This window comes from Eublepharis macularius, chromosome 3, assembly GCF_028583425.1.
Source record: "Eublepharis macularius isolate TG4126 chromosome 3, MPM_Emac_v1.0, whole genome shotgun sequence".
In the NCBI taxonomy this organism is placed as follows: domain Eukaryota; kingdom Metazoa; phylum Chordata; class Lepidosauria; order Squamata; family Eublepharidae; genus Eublepharis; species Eublepharis macularius.
In genome coordinates this window covers 49,617,106-49,639,704 of record NC_072792.1, presented here as the reverse complement: position 1 = coordinate 49,639,704, position 22,599 = coordinate 49,617,106, and the positions used below count along the sequence as shown (strand labels likewise).

The 22,599-nt window shown below is 41.8% G+C and overlaps 1 protein-coding gene across 9 annotated transcripts in view; it reads left to right on the top strand.

The window, feature by feature from the left end:
- NCK2 (NCK adaptor protein 2) overlaps positions 1–22,599 on the top strand; it is a 107,923-nt gene that overhangs the window by 24,682 nt on the left and 60,642 nt on the right. The window lies entirely within an intron of this gene.

The window sequence follows — 22,599 nt, the reverse complement described above, 5'->3', positions numbered from 1 at the left end:
ATCCTAGTTAACACCCATACAAAGGCACCCAGGGCAACTTTGTGAGGAGGAAGCAAGCCCACAGGCTGAGACAAGGGTTGCAGTCCCATCACTCGAACCATCAGGCCCAGACCCTGAAAAAGTTCTGACTAGAACAAGGGCAAAACCCCATCTTTGGGAGAGGCTGCAAGCTTATCATTCTGTTTGGTGTGGCATTACCACAGATGTTTGGTTCTTAAGATCGTTAACACTGGTTATAAAATCAAGTTTAAAAATTCCTCACGTCTGAGTCTCCCTACTTTCTCAGATTCTCAGAAATGCCTTGAATTGGGGATAGAATTCAGAGCCCTGTTGGACAAGGATGCAGTGCAACAACTGCCCAATGGGGAGAGACTTAGATTTTTACTCCAGATTCTTCATGGTAGATAAAAAATATGGGGGGCATAGACCAATATTGGATCTTAGGAACCTGAAGAAGTTTATTATTACCTACAAATTCCATATGACCACATTGCATACAGTCATGTCATTAATAACACCAAATAGTTGGTTTGCTCTATTAGATTTAAAGGACACGTACTTCCACGTCTCTTTCCATAAGACGCATAGGAAATTCTTAAGATTTATATATGAAGGGAAGGTATATCAGTATCATGTCCTACCCTTTGGATTATCCACAGTGCCCCCTGTTTTCACTAAGTATGTGGCAGTGATCTTTGCCCATTTGAGGACACAAAATTGCTATATCTATCCTTATCTTGATGACTGGCTGATCACAGGCCAGTTGGAGGAGGATGTATGCAAATAAGTTCAATTAATTTTACGTACCTGCTTGCAACTGGGATTGTTCATTAATCAGAAAAAATCCAAATTAATCCCAGCTAGGAGAGTACAGTTTATAGGTGCAATCCTTGATGGTGTCACAAAAAAGGCCTTCTTGCCTGTAGAAAGGATACAAAAAGGATTTGGTTAGGATGTTTCAAAGGTGTCGTTTTCAGTCAGTGAGAAAGATTCAAACCCTTCTGGGTTTCATGGCATCGACCAATGCAGTGGTTCCTTTTGCTAGACTAAGAATGCGAGAATTATAACTGTGGTTCATTTCCAAGTTCCACAATGAGAGGGATTCACAGGAGAAAAGATTTAACATCCCTAGATGAGTCATAATATCATTACAGTGGTGGCTAGTGGATACACCTTTATCAGAAGGGGTCCCTTTTGGGCACACAGTCTCAGAAGTATCCATTACCACGGATGCTTCCAACTCAGGTTGGGGGCACATTGTGGAGACATTTACAAAGGGTTTTTTTTCTGGGAAAAGAGGTGGTGGAACTCTCAAGAGGGAAATGAAGGAGAAACACATCTGATACATTGGGAGAAGCTGGCCGGGGGGGGGGGCATTTGAAAGGCCTCGCTTCTCCTGCTACTCATAAGTGGCATAAGAAGGGGTGCTTTCAGTTTCAAACACCCTGCCACCAGCTTCACCCGATACATCTTGCAGAGATCAGTTCCCCTGAAGGAAATGACCATTTTGGAAGGGGGATTTGGAAGGGTGTGCAAGTTTAAGTGCTCCTTTCTGTGTGGCTATCCGCGTGGGGAAAGGGGATCTTTAACTTTTAAACCCCCACACTTGCTTCAGCTGACCGCCAAGGGGCCTCCTGTCACATGAAACAAGCCATGAGGGTTTAATGCGCTCCTTTCTACGTGGTTTCCAAGCCACGCAGAAAGGGGCACTTTAATTTTAAAACTTGCACATCTCCTTCCCAATCCCCCTTCCAAATGGCCGTTTCCTCCAGGGGAACTGATCTCTGTCTGGAGATCGGGGGAGGGGGGAGGGCGGGACCACCAGACACGTGACTGTTTCAAGAGGTGCTGGAACTCCGTTCCACTGTGTTCCTGCTGAAAAAAAGTCCTGCCTTTACACCCATGGGACATGGGATAAACATGAGAGTGAATTGCACATAAATCTACTCAGATTAAAAGCAATCCATTATGCTTTAGTGTCATTCTTGGATGTGGTGAGAAACAGATCTGTATTAATCGTCACAGACAATTCTGTTGCTGTGTTTTATGTCAACGAGCTGAGGGCACCACATCCAAGACTCTGTGCAAGGAAGCCATATAAATTTGGAATTGGGCAATGGATCACGGAGTGCACCTAAATGCAGTGCACATACCAGGGGTAGACAATATCATCACAGATTCCCTCAGCAGATTAGGACACAATCCTCATGAGTGATCTATCAAAGATTCTTATATAAACCTTATTTTTCAAAGGTGAGGATTTCCGGACATAGATTTATTTGCAACACGGGAAAATCGAAAGGCCGACCTGTTCTGCTCAAGGGGTGGCCAAGGGTGAGACTCGCTAGGAGATGCTTTCCATCTACACTGGTCAGGTTGTTTCCATTATGCATTCCCACTGATACCGTTACTAGCCAGGGAAATAAGCAAACTTCAGTAAGACGATATGAGAGTGATTGTAGTAGCCCCTTACTGGCCCAGACAACTCTGGTTTCACAGACTACTGAGACTCGCAAACCAGTGCTTCCACTTACCCAACAAACCGGATCTCCTATCTTGGAGGGGAATCCTTCATCACAATGTACTGAAACTCGGACTGACAGCATGGTTCATAACGCCAGAGGAACACTTACTGAGAGTGTAGCACAAGTCATCCTAAATGCTAGATGTTTGTCCACTAGGCAATCATACAGGCTAAAATGGGAAACATTTAGAACATGGATAGAAGGGAGAAATTTAGCGCCACTGACTGTGCTTTAGCTAACATCTTAGAATTCTTACTAGAACTCAAATAGAAAGGAGTGGCAGATTTGTCAGTTAAAGTGTTTCGTGCCCCAATTGATAATAAGACTTCTCCCACTATATATCCAAGATGTTTATGAAAGGGCTGAACAACATGTTTCTGTCTGCAAAAAGGTAAGTACCACAATGGTCTCTACAGCTGGTGTTGCCAAAACTACTGACGCAGCCCTTTGAGCCATTGGCAACATGCCATCTAAGATTGTTGTCAGTGAAGGTTCCATTGCTAGTGGCTATCACAAGATAGTGGCAGCAAGAAGGGTGAGTGAATTGGCAGCCTAAGTGTTGAACCACCTTTTCTGAAAAGTCACCCAGAAAAGGTGGCATTGAGAACGAAATTGGATTTTTTTTTAACCAAAAATAGCTTGGAAGTTTCACGTCTCAGGAAATAGTGTTGCCTATTTTTTTTCAAAATCAGTCAAATGAGGCAGAGAGGGCCTTGCACACCTTGGATGTCAGGAGAGCGATCCTGTTTTATATGGATCGCACCAAATAATTTAGAATAGACTCGCAACTCTTTTATTTGTTTTTTGGACCTAATAAAGGGAAGAAAGCAAGTTCACAGACCATTGCAAGGTGGGGAGTGCAGGCGATAAGACTGTTACAGAAATGCTACTTTACCTTGCCCCCTAGAAGTGCATGCACACTCTACCATGTCACAGGCATCGTCAGCAGCTCTGCTCAGAGGGATACCAGTCCAAGACATCTGCAAGGCAGCGACTTGGTCATCGGCTGACACTTTCGTCAAGCACTACGCCTTAGACATCCTTGATAGAAAGGAGGCAGAAGTGGGTGCAGCAGTACTTGAGTTGATCTTCCTATGAAAAGCAATAAGCTCCGCCCAGGTAAATAGCTTGTTAATCTCCCATGTGGGACTGCACAGAAGACCAAAAATGAAAAACAGGGTTCCATTTATCTGTAACTGTTGTTCATTGAGGTCTTCTGTGCAGGCACACATACCTTCCTTCCTTCCCCGCTAAGGCTCTTCTACTTACCTAGAGAGTACAGCAGTAAAAGAGGACTGAGGACAGCAGAAGGCACCTCACCTCCCAAGGGGCTGTTTTCAGTGGGAAGCAGCTGCACATGCACTCTGGGAGGCGAGGGCACCCCCTGGTGTTAATTTAAGCTAAAACCTCCTAATTGGCAGGCCTGTGCATGCGCAGTCCCATGTGTGCCTGCACTGAAGACGTCAATGAACATCAGTTACAGGTAAGTGCAACCCTGTTTTTCCATGGTCTCAACCTCTCTTAGCTGACCAGTACAAAACCTTTCAGTAAAAGAAATATTCTTGTACTTGCCTTTGAGTACGGCAGAAGGGAGGGCAGAGCACCTTGCCAAAGAGAAGGCTCTTCTAAACCTTTTTACTTCTGGAGATGTTAAATAATTTGCCAGATCTGCAGAGTATTTGGTGTTTACTCAAATCTTTGTATTTTGTAAGCTGGAACGGTCGGTTTGGCATTCTATATCTTCAATTCTCTGCTTAACTCATTTTTTTGCATGCTATATTCCACAAGATAGAAGCATTTGTGGGGAAAGACCAATTCTCAGCAGGTGGCTTTGAACAGCCCTTAACCAATTAGATTGGAAGTTGTCACAATATATCTGGAATAGACGTGGATTAAGATGTCCCGTTATCTATGTGTATATGAATAGAATACAGACCCAGGCTTCAACTTTCAAACAGCCTGTCTCCAGTTTTACCCTAGCGTTTGACACACATGTAGGAACTTGTAGAAGGGTTTTTAGGAACTTACATTGAACTCTTTCTAGTGGTACAAAACACAAGCTAGGCAGCCCCATGAATGAACTGTAGAGCAGTTGGGCTAATGTCTTGGCCTTATTATATAGCTTAAGAGCTGCAGGAACAAACAACCCTCCTTGAGATCAATGAAATTTTGCAATACTATTTACATATCTTTCTCTTTGGTCTGCGACATAATTACTGTGTTGGAGCCTAGAGCCTGAGGCCTACAAGACTATCCCCAGGTATTTAGTTAATTTGTTCAGTGCAATGGCCATTAATTGACCAAGACCGGGTCTTCAGTCTGCGTCCAAAAGTAACTATCTTGGTTTTCTGATAGTTAATAGTAAGGGACTCATTTTCACAATATGATGAGACATTCCTCAGAGCCCTCCTCAGCCTGACAGGAGTTCTGGAGAGTAACTCTGTGTCATCAGCGTATAATAGGACTGGTACTGACCTATTGGCAAGTTTGGGGGGATGGGATGCAGGTGTATTAAGCCAGCTAACTAGATCATTTATATAGAAAATAAATGATGCCAGTGCTAACAGGTGACCTTGCCTAACACCTTTAAAGGTTTGAATAGGTTCGGTGAGATGCCCTTGCCTGCTGCATCTGACCCTCAGAAAAGTTTGATCATATAAGCCTGTATAAGGCCTAGAAGTCTTCTGTCAATGGAAGAGTTGGCTAGTTTATCCCAGAGTTGCACTCTAGATACAGAATCAAATGCGGATTTAAAATCAACAAAAGCTGTTGGTTTTAAAGTAAAGTTGTTCCCTTGGGAGAGTGCTTCTCAGTAAGGTGTTGAATAATCAAACATTGTTCTATCATGGATCTCCCTGGCTTAAAACCTGCTTGTTCTGCCACTAAAATGTCCTCTTGCTCAAACTAATCTAGAAGTTTATCCAAAAGATGCCTTGCGTATAGCTTATTTATGATGTCCAACAGGCTAATTGTCCTGTAGTTTGAGGGATCCTCCCTCTTACCTTTTTTGTAAAATGGAACCACACTAGCCAGTCCTCATGACTTTGGGATATGGCCTGTATCATCAATATGCATAAAAGAGGGGAGCCAAAAAGGAGGCCCACCAGTCCTTACCGTCTTTCAAAAGCTGTGGTGGAATCCCATCATAACATGGGGCTTTAGCATTTTTAAGTTGGTCTGTATAAGATTTGATCACACACCGTGTTATAGGACACCATTCGGGAGTATTTTCTAATGCTTTTGAAGGGGGATGTTGGACCAGGTCCTCATACAAATCTGTAAAAAAGAAACCAATTTGTCCGGCGATATAGATTCTACCTGAAATTAATTTTCAGGACTGAGATGAGTTTTTGACTTTTGCTGCTTCGATCAGTTTCCTCCATAATTCTCCTGTTTGTTCTTTTTTGCTACGTTGTATCAGCAATTTGTACTCTTTTTTTTTTTAAGTTAACAATTTTGCAAGAACTTCTTTTTTAGCCTGGTTTAGTGCTTTTTTTGCTATCACACAACTGTGAGTAAACTATGGTTTGGAACAATTTAAGGACTTCTGAAGCTCAGCATTGTGGGTGCACAAGATATGGGTTTAGCTTTTGTATGAGATTTTCATAGATAATTAAAGGATCTGAATCAGTCATGAGGCTTCCTAATGAGTAAGGGACTTCCAAGAGATTTTCCTGGGTTAGGATGTCTTTTAGGCTTTGCGCTAGTGTAGGTGACCATCTTGCTCGACGGCCATATCTTTCTAGTGGTACAGCCATATCTGTAGTGGGGTATCTGGATTCCCGATGGAGATTTCCAGAGTCCAACTGCAAACATAGGAGTAGGGGGAAATGATCCCCCTCTAAATATGGGAGCACTTGGAAATTCCCGACAATAGACAATAGAGCTCTACAAACCAAAATATAAGTAATTGTGCTGACTTTAGATCCTGCCATAAACGTAAATTCGCCTGGAATATTGTCTACAACTGAGCCATTTAGAACAAAAGACTTAATCTGTGAGCAAATTTACACAGACTCTGGCATAATTTGCTTTAAAAGCCTCTCCTGTTTAAGGGACTCAAAGTTCTCCATTGTTGTATTGGATACCACCTTAAATTTAGAGGCCAAAAATGCATTATCTAGGCCCATACCAGCGTTTAGGTTGCCACCTAGCAGAATCAGGGTATCCGGATGTTCTAAAATAAGGGCTCTTACATAATTTTCTAGAGATACCCAATTCTTTTCAGTTCCTGCTTTTTACAGGAAGGGGGTAAATACGCATTTATAATCAGTAAATTTCTCTTGCTCCCTGTTAAAATTACTGCCATTGCTAGCTGGCTCAATGGAGGCTTCACAGTAGATTATACTTTCAAAGAAGTTGATATAAGGATACCCAACCCTCCTTTCAGTCTTCCCGGTCCCCGCCCTGGTACTACATTTACCTTAAAGGAATTAAACCCATCTAAAATCAGTTCTGCATCTGACCAAGTTCCTTGTAAAAGAATAATGTCATAATTACAGTGAAAGAAGGGGATATCAGGATTATACGAAATACATTGTGTCCAGCCTGCTACATTCTACAAAAGCAGTTCAATAAAAGTATCAGATTGCTGATTATTTTCAGGATTGTACCGTCAATCTTAGGAATCCGGTCTCCTGCAGCTTTCCTGTTCTTTTGGTGCAAGCTGGCCTCAAAACCATGTCTTCCAAGCAGGAGAAGGGTAGATCAATAAGATTCACTTCCTCAGAGGCCATTCCTACCTTTGGAACCATCCAGTTTACACCTGGAGGTTGACAGTCTTTGGGGAAAGAGGATGTCATGTGATGGGGATAGCATTCCATAAAGAGTAGGTCACTATCCTCATGGTTTCCCTGAGTTTCCCCAATATGGGGGGAGTCAGATGACTTGGTCAGAGAGGTGTTCATCCTCTGATTAAAGTTGATCAGATCGTTTAGGGGTTTTGGCTCACTTTAGTAATACACATGATGATTGCTTCATTTCTTTGATCATGTCAATAGGGGCATCAATTCTGAAATTAGTATTTCCCACCCCATTCCTGGAAAATGCCAGAGCATTGTTTGTACGTGGTTGTTTTGATGTCTTTAATGAACCCTCGTCTTAACAGGGGATGACCTTCCTTTGCAAAAGTGGTCTCTTGCTCTCCTGAAAGACTCTGTTAGGACATATACCAAAAGTGGCTAAAAAACCTCTCATTTTGAGTAACATCAACAGGATGGTGGCTTGCTGAAATGACAGTACCAGTCTCCAGTTATGGTTGGAGTTTGGAAGTATTTCATAATGCTCAAGATTGATCTCATGAGATTCCAGCAGAAAGAGACAGCCAAGTGAATATACAATTTCCTGTTTATTTAGCTAATGGTCTGTATTTACCAGTATCTGTGCTATTTCTAAAGCAACTTGATTATTTTTCCACTGCAGGCTCCCTTCTGTGTTGGCCATAGCTACAGTCCTTGTGCTCACATTAGGGTGGCAGTCATTTGCAGAATTTGAGCCCCTTTTTTGTACTGGAGAAGTATTTACCTCCTTTCCCCGCACAGAACTAGTGGCTGTGAATGTCTCATTCCCCAAACCTTCTGGTTTGTCCCTTAACGGCCCTTACAGCATGTCCATTTTGCTATTTATTTTGTTAAGTTCCTGGAATATGGCTATAACTGTCTGTTCTGTAAGGAGACATTGATCACCTATCATTTTATATAATTTTGCTTTCGAAGTTACTCCATTACTCTCCACGTTGTAGAATTAGGGGAGCTGGTGTTCAAATAAGGCTCTAGACTGGTAAATAAGTAACTCCTCCCCTTCTTTGCCATCTGCAAGCTTCTCCTGCTCTTTTGACGGCTGCAAAACCAAAGAACTGGGGCAGTTTGTATTTGCCAGCTGCTCCAGCAGGCTAAGTCTGTTTTCAGTAAGGGGGGGGGGAATCACTTACAGTTCCGATGTTTAACAAGTCAGATACATGAAGTTGTTTTGAAGATAGGTAGTCAGTGAGGAGTCAGCAGAACTTGAATTATTTCTGGTCCTTTTTTTCCTTTTCTTTGTCTGCCATGTCCTCAGGAAGAAAACCCAGCTGTTGATCACTCCTTACCATGTGAGCCTTGCAAGGAGATTTATAGCTTTATCTCTCTTCACTCCCTTATTCTGTGGGACTTCAGGGCAAGCTCTGGACTGCCCAAGTTTGTTTCTAAATTGCTGTCTTCCTGAAGTCTTTCTTCAGCTTGCAGTCACGGAAGTCTATAAACCAAAGCTGATAAACCAGAGCTTGCTAAAACAAGCTTATCGGGGCTCAGCATTGGGCGTCTGTACGGGTTGCCATGTTGCCTCCCACCTTAGTCATAGGTAATTTTAGCCAACTGGGAATCCTACCTTACAGGGTTGTTGTGAGGATAAATGGAGAAGAGAATTATATAAACCACTTAGGGTCGACACTTGGGAGAAAGGTGAGGCAAAGGCCAGATATCTGGAGCCCCAATAAACTAGGTCCTCAATTCACAGCTCAAGCATTGCAAGCTAGCAAGATCCAGGGAATGTATCACATTCTATATGCAGCGCAGCAGCCAGGGCATCATTTGATGCTCAGGTTTCTGTTGAAATTTGCAAAGTAGCCAAACTTTGTTTAGCAGGAAGATCCCACAAAATGTGGTACAGGTGGAATACATATCTCTTCTGCCCAACATGGGATGTGAATGTCTGATGACAAGATACCCTCCCCCCTCAGAGCAAGAATGGAGCATTGGCACTTACCAATGAGGATTCCTTCTGCTCTAAAGGAGAACCTCTTGTCCCATCCTGTCATTGAAGGGGGGAATTGATCAGTTTTCTGCTTCTCCTTATGTACTTCCTGTTTCTATTTCAGTGTTTCATACTGTTTGTTGAGTTGAGTGTTACTTACATTTCATAGTGCAGGTACTGCTTTGGGAGTTCCTGAACTGAATCAGTGAGTAACCTCCCTCACAGGAGATAGGAAGTTCAAGATTTGGCCCTGCCTCCTCGATGGATAGATAAGAATTGTCTAGGTCAAGATGCCATCCCTTCCTCAGAGCAGAAGGATGAAGTCCTCAGGACCCTCACCTCATGAGGACTCCATTTTGATTCCCATTTTGTCTCTGGAAATAAAAGATAGAGTCTGCATTAACTGATATCAAATGGCAATGAGTCACTCCAAAGGCGTAATGGAATGTAGGGCAGCTCATCCATCAGTCATGCAGAACCCATCCCAAGAGAGATTAAACCAGAGGGCCATCCCCTCAAGGTCTTGGAGCCTCCTCCCTAAATATTTTGAGCCTAATGAATGACTAAGATTTCAAAAACAATAAGCAACAGACTGATCCCAGCTAGCTCCCCACCACCATCTTAAGGATTGCACTGGAAAATTCTTGCCTTTCCCTAAATCCTGTCAATCATCCAGCCGTAGTCCCAATTTTCCCCCAAATTTCCTGAAGGCAACATTTTTGTACTGCCTTTTCAAATTTGCCCATCTCCCATTCAGATGCCAATACCCGCCCCCCCTTATTTCTGGCAGAAAGGTATAAAAAGTTATCCCTCATCCCCAATTTTTATATCCCGTTAGGAATTCCTCCAGGAACCCCAACTTCATTGTTGGCCTCTCTCAAACTTGCTTTATAGCACTTTCTTCACCTGCTTGGCAAATATAAGCTCTGATACTGCTTTGCTGCCACCAAGGAGACCCCTCCTCCTTGCCAAGATGTCTTAGATTCTCCTTGTTTCCCCCTCATAGCTGTTAGGGAAAGGTACCTGGGTTCTCCTGTTGTAAAATCTCCTCTCTCTGCCGTTCATAACAGTTATTTGATTTGGCTTAATTCAGTAATGTTTTGTTTTGAAACATTCCCCCTTGTTCTTTTGGGTGCTGTGACAAATCTGGCCCTCCATAAAAACTGGTTTAAGATCTTAAATGTCTTTTAAATACCCTGCTATACATGTGCTTGTTATGTGTTAGGAAAAGGGATGCCTTTGCTTGTTATGGGGCCTTCACGTGGATAGCGATTTGGGCAACAAGGAGCTGTCACAGTCAGTGCCGATGTCCTGTCCTCTCCTTATGCGTCTGTCTACTAACTTCCCCCAGCAAGGAAAGAAAATGGAAGCGAAAAATTGGTGTGCGTAGTATTTGTACCTCAAATGCATAATCACGCACCTTTAATTCTGAGAGTGCTGAAAGGAGACTGGGGGATTTTCTGTTGTCTGGAAGCCATTTTAAAACATTTCCATTTGTTGGGGTGTTAGTGTGGCAGTGACAGTGGGATGGATCCAGCAGTCTGTCCGCAAAAGTTGTTGACTGTCACGAATCTGTCCCCCAGCAGTTCTTTCTGACAACAGGATGGTTTATTTCTAGGGCTGCAGGACCCTGCAGGTCAGGAGGCAGCACTGGGGAAGGGACAAAATCCCCCTTTCTGCCTCTTCTGTAAATTCACTTCTGCTGATGGAAGAGGAAGAAAGAAATGATTGTGTCCCTTTGCCAGTTAAGGGAAGAGGATGCAGGAAACAACCACAATCCTTGTGTCTGTAGATGGCTGGATGCATTCAAATAGATTATAGCATATATTAAAACTTAGATTACTTAATGACTGCTTTTGTTTTGCAATTTTTAGTTGTGCTTATTTGGATGTTGAGATTGGTGTCCTATATTATATGTAAATTTATTGAACTCATCATGTTGTTGACTTCGTGTCTAGCAGTATTTGGAAAATGCCCATTGATTTTGGGCTGTACTAATGAGAACAGCAGTGTCTGTTGTAGTGTGATCATTTATCTTCATGTTGCCACATAATCCCAGTGAAGAAAAAAAATGTTGATTTATAACATTGCCATTATTAAGAGGGATAAAGCAATTCCTCTAATTTTTAGTAATCCGGTTTTCATTGTGTTATAAATATTTTTAGAAGATAATTACAGGTGTATCTACAGCAACCCTTTAGTTTGACTTGATTTCTTAAAAAGTCAGTTTTGTTCTCTTCCCTGTCACAGTTGCAACTAACAAATTCACAATAGCACAGCACTTATTTCATTAGTTGATGTTAATTGTGTTGTCTTGTAGGGTTGATACTTGAGATCATCTGTTATTGTATTCATTTTATTTTTACCCTGGCCTTCCTCCAGTGAGCCCAGGGCACCATATATGGCTTTCTTTCCTCCATTATATCCTCACAGAAGCCTTATGAGGTAGGCTAGGTCTAGTGAGTTTTATGGCCAGTTGGGATTTGAACCTGCGTCCCCTAGGTCCTTGTCCAGTATTGTAATCCCTATGCTACTCTGGCTGTATCAAATTAGGGAATGGTTTTTAGATGAGCCTGCAGGATCAGAGCCAGATATGAAGATCTGTTGTCAGGGTGGGTGGTATAGGCAGAAAGCAATCTTCTGATTTCAAAATACGGAGGATCAAATTCTCAAAGAAAGTGGCAGGCTAAGAGCAAAAATACAGTTTGAATTATTAATATCTGGAGACTTGTTGCATCTTTTGGGGAAGATCTATAAAACGCTACTGCAATACCATACAGAAATGGAAAAAAAATACGGAGAGTACTGGGATTAAGGTGACATACTGTAGCTTAAATTTAAAGATGGAGCAGAAACAAGGCTAGAGTGGAAAGCCAGAATTCAAAGGAAAGTGTCCAGGATCAGTGATTACTTGACAGACATTTCAGTAGCTGTATTGGTGTAGTGGTTAAGAGTGCGGGACTCTAATCTGGAGATCTGGGTTTGATTCCCCACTCCTTCACTTGAAGCCAGCTGGGTCACCTTGGGCTAGTCACAGTTCTCTGGAGCTCTCTCAGCCCCACCCACTTCACAGGGTGTTTTGTTGTGGGGATAATAATGGCATACTTTGTAAACCACTCTGAGTGGGCATTAAGTTGTCCTGAAGGGTGGTATATAAATCGAATGTTATTATTTCTGAAAGTAAGGAAGAATTGGAGTTTTCTGTACTTTGCTCAATATTGTAATACAGTTCTCTTCTTTAAAGCACGGAGGAATCTTTCCATTGTACTTGTGTAAGTCTTTTATGTACAATAGAACATTAACTCCAGCAGACTTGATTACCGATGTGTAACCCCTGAAACGCTTTCTAGAAATGCCACCTTTCTGCTCAGATTTGAGCAGAAAAGTGACCACAGACTTCACAAAAATAGAGAACTGATGAAGGCTCTTTCTGTGCTTTTTTCCTTGGAGTAAGCAGCAGAAGCTTTATTGCAGAATGGATGCAGACTGTTCTGAGCTCCAGTGCAGCTCCAGTGGTGGTCTGTAGCTACCAGGTATGGATGAAGCACAGATGGCTTGCACAGCTTTCTGTTTATTTAAAGGAAGTTCATTTTGATAAAATGGTGATTCTACTGCGGTCACCACTTGATGAAACACATGGTTTTTCAGGAAGATGTGAAACAAAATGGAAAAACCTGCACCTGTCTATTATGTGGAATAGTTCATAGCTGTTGAACACTTGCTGGTAATAAAAGTACTTTCATTAAGTGTGATATTTTAAAACTGGCATACAGTGCTAATTAGTAGGTGCACAGATACTTGTCATCAATCAGTACAGTTGTATGGATTTTTAGCAGTTCAGAATATATAACAAGCAACTTATTCCTTGGATAATTCTGCTCTTGGGTTATATTTTTTGTGGCTTAACATACCATTTATCTGAATTTGTCACACAATTCATGAGTTGAAATGACCCCAGGGCTTAAAATATGCTAGAATTACTGTTTGCTGTAAATATCATGCCTTGGTATATTACACATAAATTCTCTAGATAATATCTAGGTTACTGATGTCTGTGGGATTTTTTTTTAAAAAAATGCAGTATTAAGAGCAATACATGCATGGACTAAAATATACTACCAGCTGACAAAGTAGAATTTCCACACTGTTTACTGAGGTGATTTTATTTAAGAGAGTTCATATTTCAGAATCTAGTATCTTTTTAAAATACAGCTTAAAATGGTTTGGGGGCAAACCTAGCCAGATGTTCTCTTGAGCTCTGATAGTTATTGTTTATTTAATCTTTTTGGATAAGCACGATTTACTGTGATGTAAAAAAAACTATTCTACAGTGTGTGTGTGTGAAGATGTTACAAGCTGGAAATTTGTGTCCTAGTCATAATAGATTAAAGACAGACTAACTAGAGGCATGCTGCCCATAACTGGTATGGTCAAAGGATATGCCGATTTTTCTGTCTTGGAATGAACTTTGACTTGAATCATATTGTTCCTAGACCTTTGTTTTACAGTTAAAATAAATTTTAGGCTTTAAACCAACAAAGGAAAGTCTAAGATACCTCAGTCCTGTGCTCTGGATGCTAGCACAGAATGTAGTGAAGCAATCACCTCTTTGTAAGATATGAGTCCAGTAGCACCTTAAAGAGCAACAAGATTTCCAGAAGAGAGGCAGCTCTTCAAGAGTCAGCACTCCCTTTCTCAGATTCCTACTTGTATCTGATGAAGGGAGCTTTGGCTCTCAAATAGACATGGGCACGAATCGAAATATGAATAAAATTTCATGATGAATCCGGCTGATTCATGTATCATGAAACCACGTTTTATGGGGCCACAAAATCCACAACTTTTGGGGCTGATTTGTTCGATTTGTGAATGCTTTGTGATGCCAGACAGGCTGGCACTGATCCATTGATTGCCTAGGCAACATAGGCCCGAAATATCTGCAGACCTTTTGTTGCCGTGGAAACCCCAATCTTAGCCCACATAACCTTGGTAGGCAGCTTTCCCTGCCAACCTGAGAGCAGAGCAGTGTGGGTCTGCACATGTTTATCTGGGAACTGTAGTCGGAGACTCTTTCCCATCTCTGTTTCCCTTCTCTGTTTTTAAGAACGGGATGGTGGAGTAGCAGCGGCATCAGCAGCCTCAGCGGCTCTTTCTGTCACTGCTCGCTGCTTGCCAGCTTCAGGAACCCTTCCCTGACTCTTTACCTCTCATCCTCCTGCTGCTCTGATGTCCCTTCCCATCCCCTGCCCCCAAGCTCCCCGGAGTGGATCCTGAGCAGATCCGCTCTGCTCTTCCTTTAGAGAGCTTGGAGGCAGGGGTGAGGGCATGTCAGAGAAGCAGGAGGACGGGAAGGAAAAGTCAGCAAAGAGAACCTGAAGAGAGGAAAACCCCAAGCAGATCCACTCCGCTTGACTTTTCTTCCAGCAGCGGCAGAAAGCAGGAGGATGAGAGGGAAAAGTCAGCAAAGAGAGCCTGAAGAGAGCTACATGGAGAGTGGCTGGAGGAGAGCTTGCTGAAGTCTCCCTGCGAGTTTGGCATCTCAGAGTATGAAGGGTGCCGTTGAAGTGCCCTGGGTTCTGACGAATCACGAAACTAACAAATCGTATTGCAAAACGGGACAATTTTGTGGAAGTTTATGATTTGTTGAACGTGACGAAATGCGAAACTCTCATTTTGGTTTTTTCCTGTTTCGTGCCAATCTCTACTCTCAAATGCTTATATCCTGGGAATCTTGTTGCTCTTTAAAGTGCTACTAGACTCAAATCTTGTTCTTCTGCTGTGGACCAATATGGCTACTTACCCGAAACCTGGCTGCTCGCAGAATTATACTGTATCTGCAGCAGTTAGAATTATACTGTATCTATAAATTCATCCTCCTGTTTGTAATGACCAAAAATCGCTTGCCCTGACCTGGGTAGCCCAGGCAAGCCCAATCTTGCCAGATCTTGGAAGCTAAGCAACATCAGCCTTGGTTAGTAATTAGATGAGAGATCTCCAAAGAAGACCAACATTGCTATGCAGAGGCAGGCAGGGGCAAACCACCTCTGTTAGTCTGTTGCCTTGAAAACCCCAGCAGGCGTTGCCGTAAGTTGGCTAGACTTGATGAAACTTTCTACCACCAAACATCTTTTAGAGTAAAATTTGCTCAGTTCAAGAATTCTCCACATCAGGCAAAGAGGATGACAAACTCAGATTCTTCCCCAACAGCTAATGTTTTCTTATGCTGCGAGTGGAAAGAAAGCAAGCCCATGGCTCCTAGTTACCTGTCTGCTGTAGCTGTTCTTTATTTATTTACTTCATTTATATACCATCTTTCTTCCCAGTGGGGACCCAAAGCGGCTTACATCGTTCTCCTTTCTTTCATTGTAATCTCAAAACAACTCTGAGGTATATTATGCTGTGTGATTGGCCCAAAGTCACCCCGTGAGCTTCCATGGCAGAGCAGGAATTTGAACCTGGATCTTTCAGATCCTGGTCTGACACTGGCTTTCATAAGTGGTCGTATAATTGATTCATATTGTTAAAGGCATTACCAGTATCAGACTTTTGATCTGAGAGAGTGATCTGACTCAGTTTGCATTGTTGGCCTTTTTGTATCTACATGAAAAACCCTTTTTAGAAGGACCCTAATGCTTTCATAAGTTTATTGAAGGAATTGGCTTCTAAAATGTAAAAATTTAATTTCATACAAGGACAAAGCTCAGAATTTATTATATTACTGGAACACCACTGCCTATTTTCTGAGGGATTTCACTGAGTACTGTCTAAATGCTACTATTGACCTTCTGTTCTCTTAAGACAAAAACATGAATTTAGTCTGTGTTATAAACAGAATACATTTTAAAATGGAAGTTACAACATGATCTAGAGGAAAAATATTGAATCCTTTTTGCCTGAATGTTTACAATTAAGTTCTTTATTCTGTTCTGTTTCCTCTGTATATGCAGTATATGGCTAATACCTAGGGATGCCAGACCCCCGCCGGGGGCGGGAGATCCCCTGCCCCCCACCCCACCCCTTCTTACCTGGCCAGCGGAGGGGGAGTGCACGTTCTGTACGTGCTCCCCTGCAGTGCTGCACGCTCCCGTGCAGCTCCTGTGTGCTGCAGCTGCCAGGATTGGGCCCGTTTTGGCCCGAATCAGGCCTGTACTGGGGCTGCTGTGGAGCACAGGAACGCTCCTGCCCTCAACTGCAGCCCAAAACGCGCCCATTTCGGCCCAGATTGGACTAGTTTCAGGCCCATTTTGGCGCAAATAGGGCCCATTTTGAGCCGCTGCAGAGCACGGGAGTGCTCTTGCGCTCTGCAGAGGCCTGAAACAGGCCCATTTTTGCCTGGATCGGGCCCCTGAGGAGTGTGGGCATGCTTCCAGGGGCTGCGTGATGACATCACTTCCCAGAAGTCATCACCCCCACCCCCAGATAAGTGCCAGGTTACAATCCCCCTCCGGGAGATTGAGGGGGCCTGGCAATCCTAGTAATGCCACAAAAACTGCACCTACGAACAGTACTAATATTCTCACTTCTTTTGTTCTTTGTCTATCTTTTTAACCTAGTAAAGAAAAGTAGAAAATCAAGCATATGTGGCTAGGTGGTAAGCTTGCCAAATTTCCAGAAACACAACTGGTCCAACTTTTTACCATTAAAGATGATTGGCATGCAGGAATTAGCAGGTAAAGAGGACGGTTCAAAAGTTGGCAAGCCTCCTACAGGCAAAGGTTAGAGTTAGAGGAGAATGGGGGGTGGGGGAGATGAAGTATAATACAACTGTGGCTTTTCAGGAAGAGCTGTTTCAAAAGATGTGATGAACAGCATAGAACTAGTTACTTAGATAAGGCCTGAAGAAGCAACACCAGGACGGGAGAATTTGGGTCAGGAATTCTTTTACCTTTTTGGTTTTTCTTCGTTCCCTTGTTTTTATGGCTTTCCGATTAGCTTTGTTTCCACATGATTAGTCAAAGATTCCTCAAACTATGTGTGATTCTTTGAATGATATTCCTGCAGATTTTCACACAGCAACAATACCTCAGTATCTTGTGCGCATGTACAGGATATGAGGTTGGACAATCTTGAAGGAATACTGCCTTGCTGCCGTACACATTTTTAAAAATCTGGATTTTTATCAGAAAATTTCCTGAAATCACCTCATATGACTTGTTTCTTCCTCTTTCTGTTTTGCGCTGTTCCTTGTTACACAGAGGCTGAGGTCTGACTGTGGCATTTTAAATCATTAGAATTATGTAGATGAAGTGTTAGGAAGCACAAGTTTTCTGACCTCCTTTGGAATGCTAGACTTTCTAACACTAGTTGGGAATAAAAACAACAACATCTGCTGTAACCTTACGAAGTTCAGAAAGTACAGAAGTCCTTTAAAGCTGGGCCTTAAGGTACTTGGGGAAAAGATGTGTATTATAAATATTTTAAATAAAATAAAATATGAATTTACATTGATTTCTCTTGAGAAATAACTTGACCTGTTCTGATGTAATGTGGATTACTTGCTTCATGGTGGTATCCATGAGACTTGGATTTTTTTCTAAAGTACATGCATCTCAGTTGTCTTACTTCTCTCCTTTGCAGCTTTTATACTAAGCAGCATATACTTGCTTATATTGCTACAAAAAAACCCTTCTGCATTCCCTTTGAGTAGAACCTCGGACCTCAAGACCTTCTGTTAGTAAAGAGCCTGATGGCTGAAGATCTGAAAAAGTGAGCTGTGAAAGCTCATATCCTACCACAAATTTTATTAGTCTTATAGGTGCTACTGGACTTTTGCTATTTCCTGATGGCTGAAGTTATCTACATCTCTCCCAGACTTTTGGAAATACGGTGAAGTGCATAAAAGGCTAGCTTCCAAGGGATCAAAGAAGCATCCTGGTGTTTATCGAAGCCCAAAGGCAGTGAAGGGGATACTTATTACAGAATATCATATGTGGGGTTTCTGAGTGATCTGGGGAGATGACTCTTGGCACTTGTTTCTCTAGGCTGGATACTGATTTTTAAAAATCCACCACTATTCGAAAATTGCATAATATTTGGATGCAAATAGTAGGAGGGAAAGTAATTTGACATTAGGGACAAAGTAACCCACTAAATCTCACCTTGGTGAGTCTGTGGGCAATACTGGAATCTTAAGAAATGATGTCAGTTCTACCCCAAGATGGCTTTCATGGTGTTTGGCGCAATCATGTAGGGAGGTCCTATGACAGATGCCACCACTTCTGAATGGATACACAAAGAAAATGGTTACTGCACTCTTCCGAAGCATTTCCTACACACAGGAAAACCTGAATGGTTCCTTGCTTTTAGGATAATGTTTTGTTTCAGTTTTCAAAGAAAGGGGGAGAATGTCTGCATTGCCGTAAGAATGGTTTCCCAGTCCCAGAGACAAGAAAATCTGTGACCAAACTGAAAGCACAACCTGAAGCTTCCTTTTTTTTCTATTAAAGTCTCTTTGGATTTTATCTTAAATACTGATAAAGCAAGTGAGCACTAGGAAATATATCAGCAGGCACCATGGCACCCACACTAGCAATTACTATGCTAAATGATGGAACCTGCCAGTTGTAAATGTAAGTACGGAAAGTCACAAAAGCCAGTAACAAAGCAACAAAAACGTGACATGCTAATGAAATAGACTTATAAACCACTTTCAAACTGACTTATATTATTATTACAAGAAACAAATTGCCATTCAGTATTTCTCAGTACACACAGTCTTCATGTAGACCCATACATAAAGTGCTAGTGCATAATCATAATAATGGTATAGCCTGTGAACAGTTAATATTCCTTCAACCTCCAGGAGCTTTTGGAGGTAGAGCATGGAAATGGGGAACATTGTTACTTCTGGATGATCCCTCCCTGCTGCTCTAGGAATTCCCCCAATTTCTGTGGTAAAGACCACAGAGATAGGGAAGTTCCCAGAGCATTCCAGATATGGCTACCAGAAGTGACGTTGCTGTGTTGTCTGTGGTATTCCCCCCTCCCCTGCTGTGAGAGTGGGGGGGGGGGGAGAGCCATTGAGAGTAGAAGGCTGTCTGCCAGCCATTGTTGACGATAGGTAATGATACTATGCAAATACAGAAGTTGTAGCAATATGTCTTGAAATGCTTATGGCTTAAAAGTTGTTGTGTGCTGACAGTGGAGTTGTTGGAGGGCTAGAAAGTCAGAAGAATGTAAATAGGTTCTCCCTTCTAGTAACTGGTTAACTTTTTCCTACTCTCTTGGCCAGTAAGTCTCCTCTTTGCTTTGCCTCTTTAAACTCTTCCTTCCTGTAAAGGAGCTACAGCTGTCTGTCAGTGCAGTTCTTTTTTCTTTATCCACATCCTTTACCCTAGTACATTTTTAAAATGGATGCCCTTTGTTCTAATTTTTTTCCACCTGTGGAAGTGCCCTTTCTATCCTAATCTTTCATTAATTCCATGCATTTGATCTAACTCCTGCCTGCTATAGCCCTTCATATGACTTATAATAGTTGGTACCTTTAGACTTCACCAGCCACCTGTCGGAACACAGCTGTTTTTGTAACCTAACAGAGAGTGATCAATGGGCTAGGTGCAATTGGAAACAAGCATACTTGAGTTGGAATATTTCTCTCTTGATTCTGCTCTACTTCTTTCGTGCGCTGAAGGCAGCTGAAACTGCTGTCCATGAATATTACAGGCTTCCTAGATGGTCTGAGGTTGACTGCTTTAATTTCGAACAATGGGGAGACTTCAGCCTTTCAATACTGCCAGTGATTCTGTGGCTAATTATAGCACACACATTTGTTTCCTATTACAGATTATTTTCTGAATACAGAGGTGGTTCTTTTATCTGCCTTTCCTACCTTTGCTATGTTAATGCTCCCTTTTCAAGCCAAAGGGGCTATGTGAAGTTTCTTTCTACTAGTACTACTAGTACTTTCTACTACTAATAGTACTTTCCCTCAATGGACTTTTTCCAGGAAGCATTTCCTATGCCTATTGATTGTGCTACCATCGCCTTTCATATTAGACAGCAGTTGTCGGCCTTAGCCTTTTCTGCTCTTAAAAGGTCAGAGCAGGTTAGGATATTTTTACACAGAAACAGTGTCTGAGCAGCAGATTTTTCTGGAGCTTCTGAGAGGCTTTGCATGCTGCAGCAGAATTCTGCTGTCATTCATCTTTTCCTAAAGCTTCAGTGCTTCTTTTGACAAAGATATTTTGAACGTTTAGGTTTGTGCTTTATACCTAAGAGAGCTGATTTTTTTCTTACAATGGTTATTTAATGTCAGTGATTATCAGAATTACTTGGTTATTTTTTGCTGTGCTCCTTAGATATTTCTAGCAGGATTAAATCAGTTTTAACTGTAGGGGAAAGTATTTCTCAAGAATAATTTTGGTGGGAATCATGTGATTGGTTTTTAGTATATAGAGTGATAAACCTGACATGTAATTGAGTAGGCATATATCATTTTTGCAGGAAAGCAGATGTGGAGAGCTACTGTGGTATAATGGTTAGATTGTTTCACTAGAATTGGACAGACCTGGTTTCAAATCCTGTTCTTCCATGAAGTTGTGACATTCCATTGTGTATTGTGACATTCTGGTATTTTTTAATAATGCCACTTTAAAATTGTCATCAAAAAGCATGAGACTAGTATTTCATCCAGACACAGGCCAAAATACACTGGTACTTACTCCCCTCCCCACATCTATATAGTCCCTGAGTCCTTAGGAGAAAGACAGGATAAAAATAAACAAAAAAGACATATCTTTTCCTCCTTGATCTTGAGAATCTAGAGTATTCAAGCATGAAGAGAACACCTTAAAACAAAATGAGAGTTGCACTACCTGGCAGCTGTTATATATGTAGGGTTTTCCTACTTTTTACCTTTTTCTTAGAACAATTGCATTTTTCAGGAATGGCTAAGTTTTCTTTAAAGATGGTAGCAAGCTAGGAGCTTTCCAGTCTGTGTAGTTGTGGAAAAATTAATTCTTGCAGTGAATAAACACGAAGAAAAAACGAAGTAAAATTGCTATGTGGCTAGATATTTTGAGGACAACAAACTAAAACTCCCTTTCTTTGGAACATTTCCAAAGCCTGAATCCTACAGGAGCAAGGTTTAGCATTTGATGGCTATGTTTTAAGCCTGTTTTGTGCTGTTTTTTTTTTTTACTGAACTGAGTGTTTAAAAACTTCCTCTGAGTGTTTAAGATATAAAATGTGTCCTTATTCCCTTGTCCACCTGAGATGCAGCAATGAGTAAAAAACTGATTTTCAAAATAAAGAAAAAAATCCCAAGAGTCTTTGATTCCTAGCCATCAAAATAATTAAGGGCAGTGTGTTTCGTTTAGGATATCATGCTGAGAAACCGTCAGACACATCCCTGATAAGAAAAGAAAGCCTGTCTTGCTTGTCCTAAAGAATGTTACCTCGTTTAAACAGAAATTATAACTGTACATAACTGATCCCTGATAATCCTATACAATGCTAATGGAAAACAACAACTTTATTCAAATGATTATGACTCAGTTTATTGCTGTTCAGACAGAATCAAAGTCTCTGGTGCAGTGGCTAAGAATGCTGTGCACATGTATGGAAAAATTAGGTTCAAAACTCAGGTTTGCCTCCAGCTGCCTTTGTGGCTGTGGTAAATTGTTCTTTTCCTATTTCATGGAAATTATTAAGATGAAATCAGATTATTTTACATGTGCGGTACTTAGAAGCTGAAGGAAGAAGAAAGTATGGAATATAACATAATTCAGAGCTCTGTTATCAGTCTGGAGGACTCTAGGATGTAGTTCCATAGCACAGATATCTTTTTCAAAGATTAAATACCCCTTATTTATGTTGTTTAATGAAAAGGGAGTTAGAAACTTGGTCATTTTTTAAAAACTTTCAATTTGAAGTGTTACTACCAATGAGATTAGTGTGCTTGTAAAGCAGGATTTTAGTCCAGTGGCAATTTAGAGATAAATAAGATTTTTAGGGTGTAAGTTTTGGGGAGTCAGAGCTCCCTTCTTCAGACACGAGTCAAGAAGGGAGCTTTGGTCCTCAAAAGCTTACACCCTTAAAATCTTACTTGTTCGTCGTCGTCCTTCTGTGCAGCCCCACATTGGGACTGCGCATGCGCAGGCCGGCCGCGGAAAGATTTGACTAGCTATAGAATCGTGAAGAGGGGGACGCCCGCCGGTTCCGCGCGTGCGCGGTTCCGTTCCCGCCAAAACCGGCATACTTAAGGCGAGCGTCCCCCACATTCCCTCAGTTCCTTTTTCGCCGCCGTCGGAATTGGTTCTGCTAGCGTTCTTTTTCCAACTCTCATTATGGCCCTCTTCAAAAAGTGTCAGAAATGTTCGACGAAGATGACCCACTCCGATGGGCA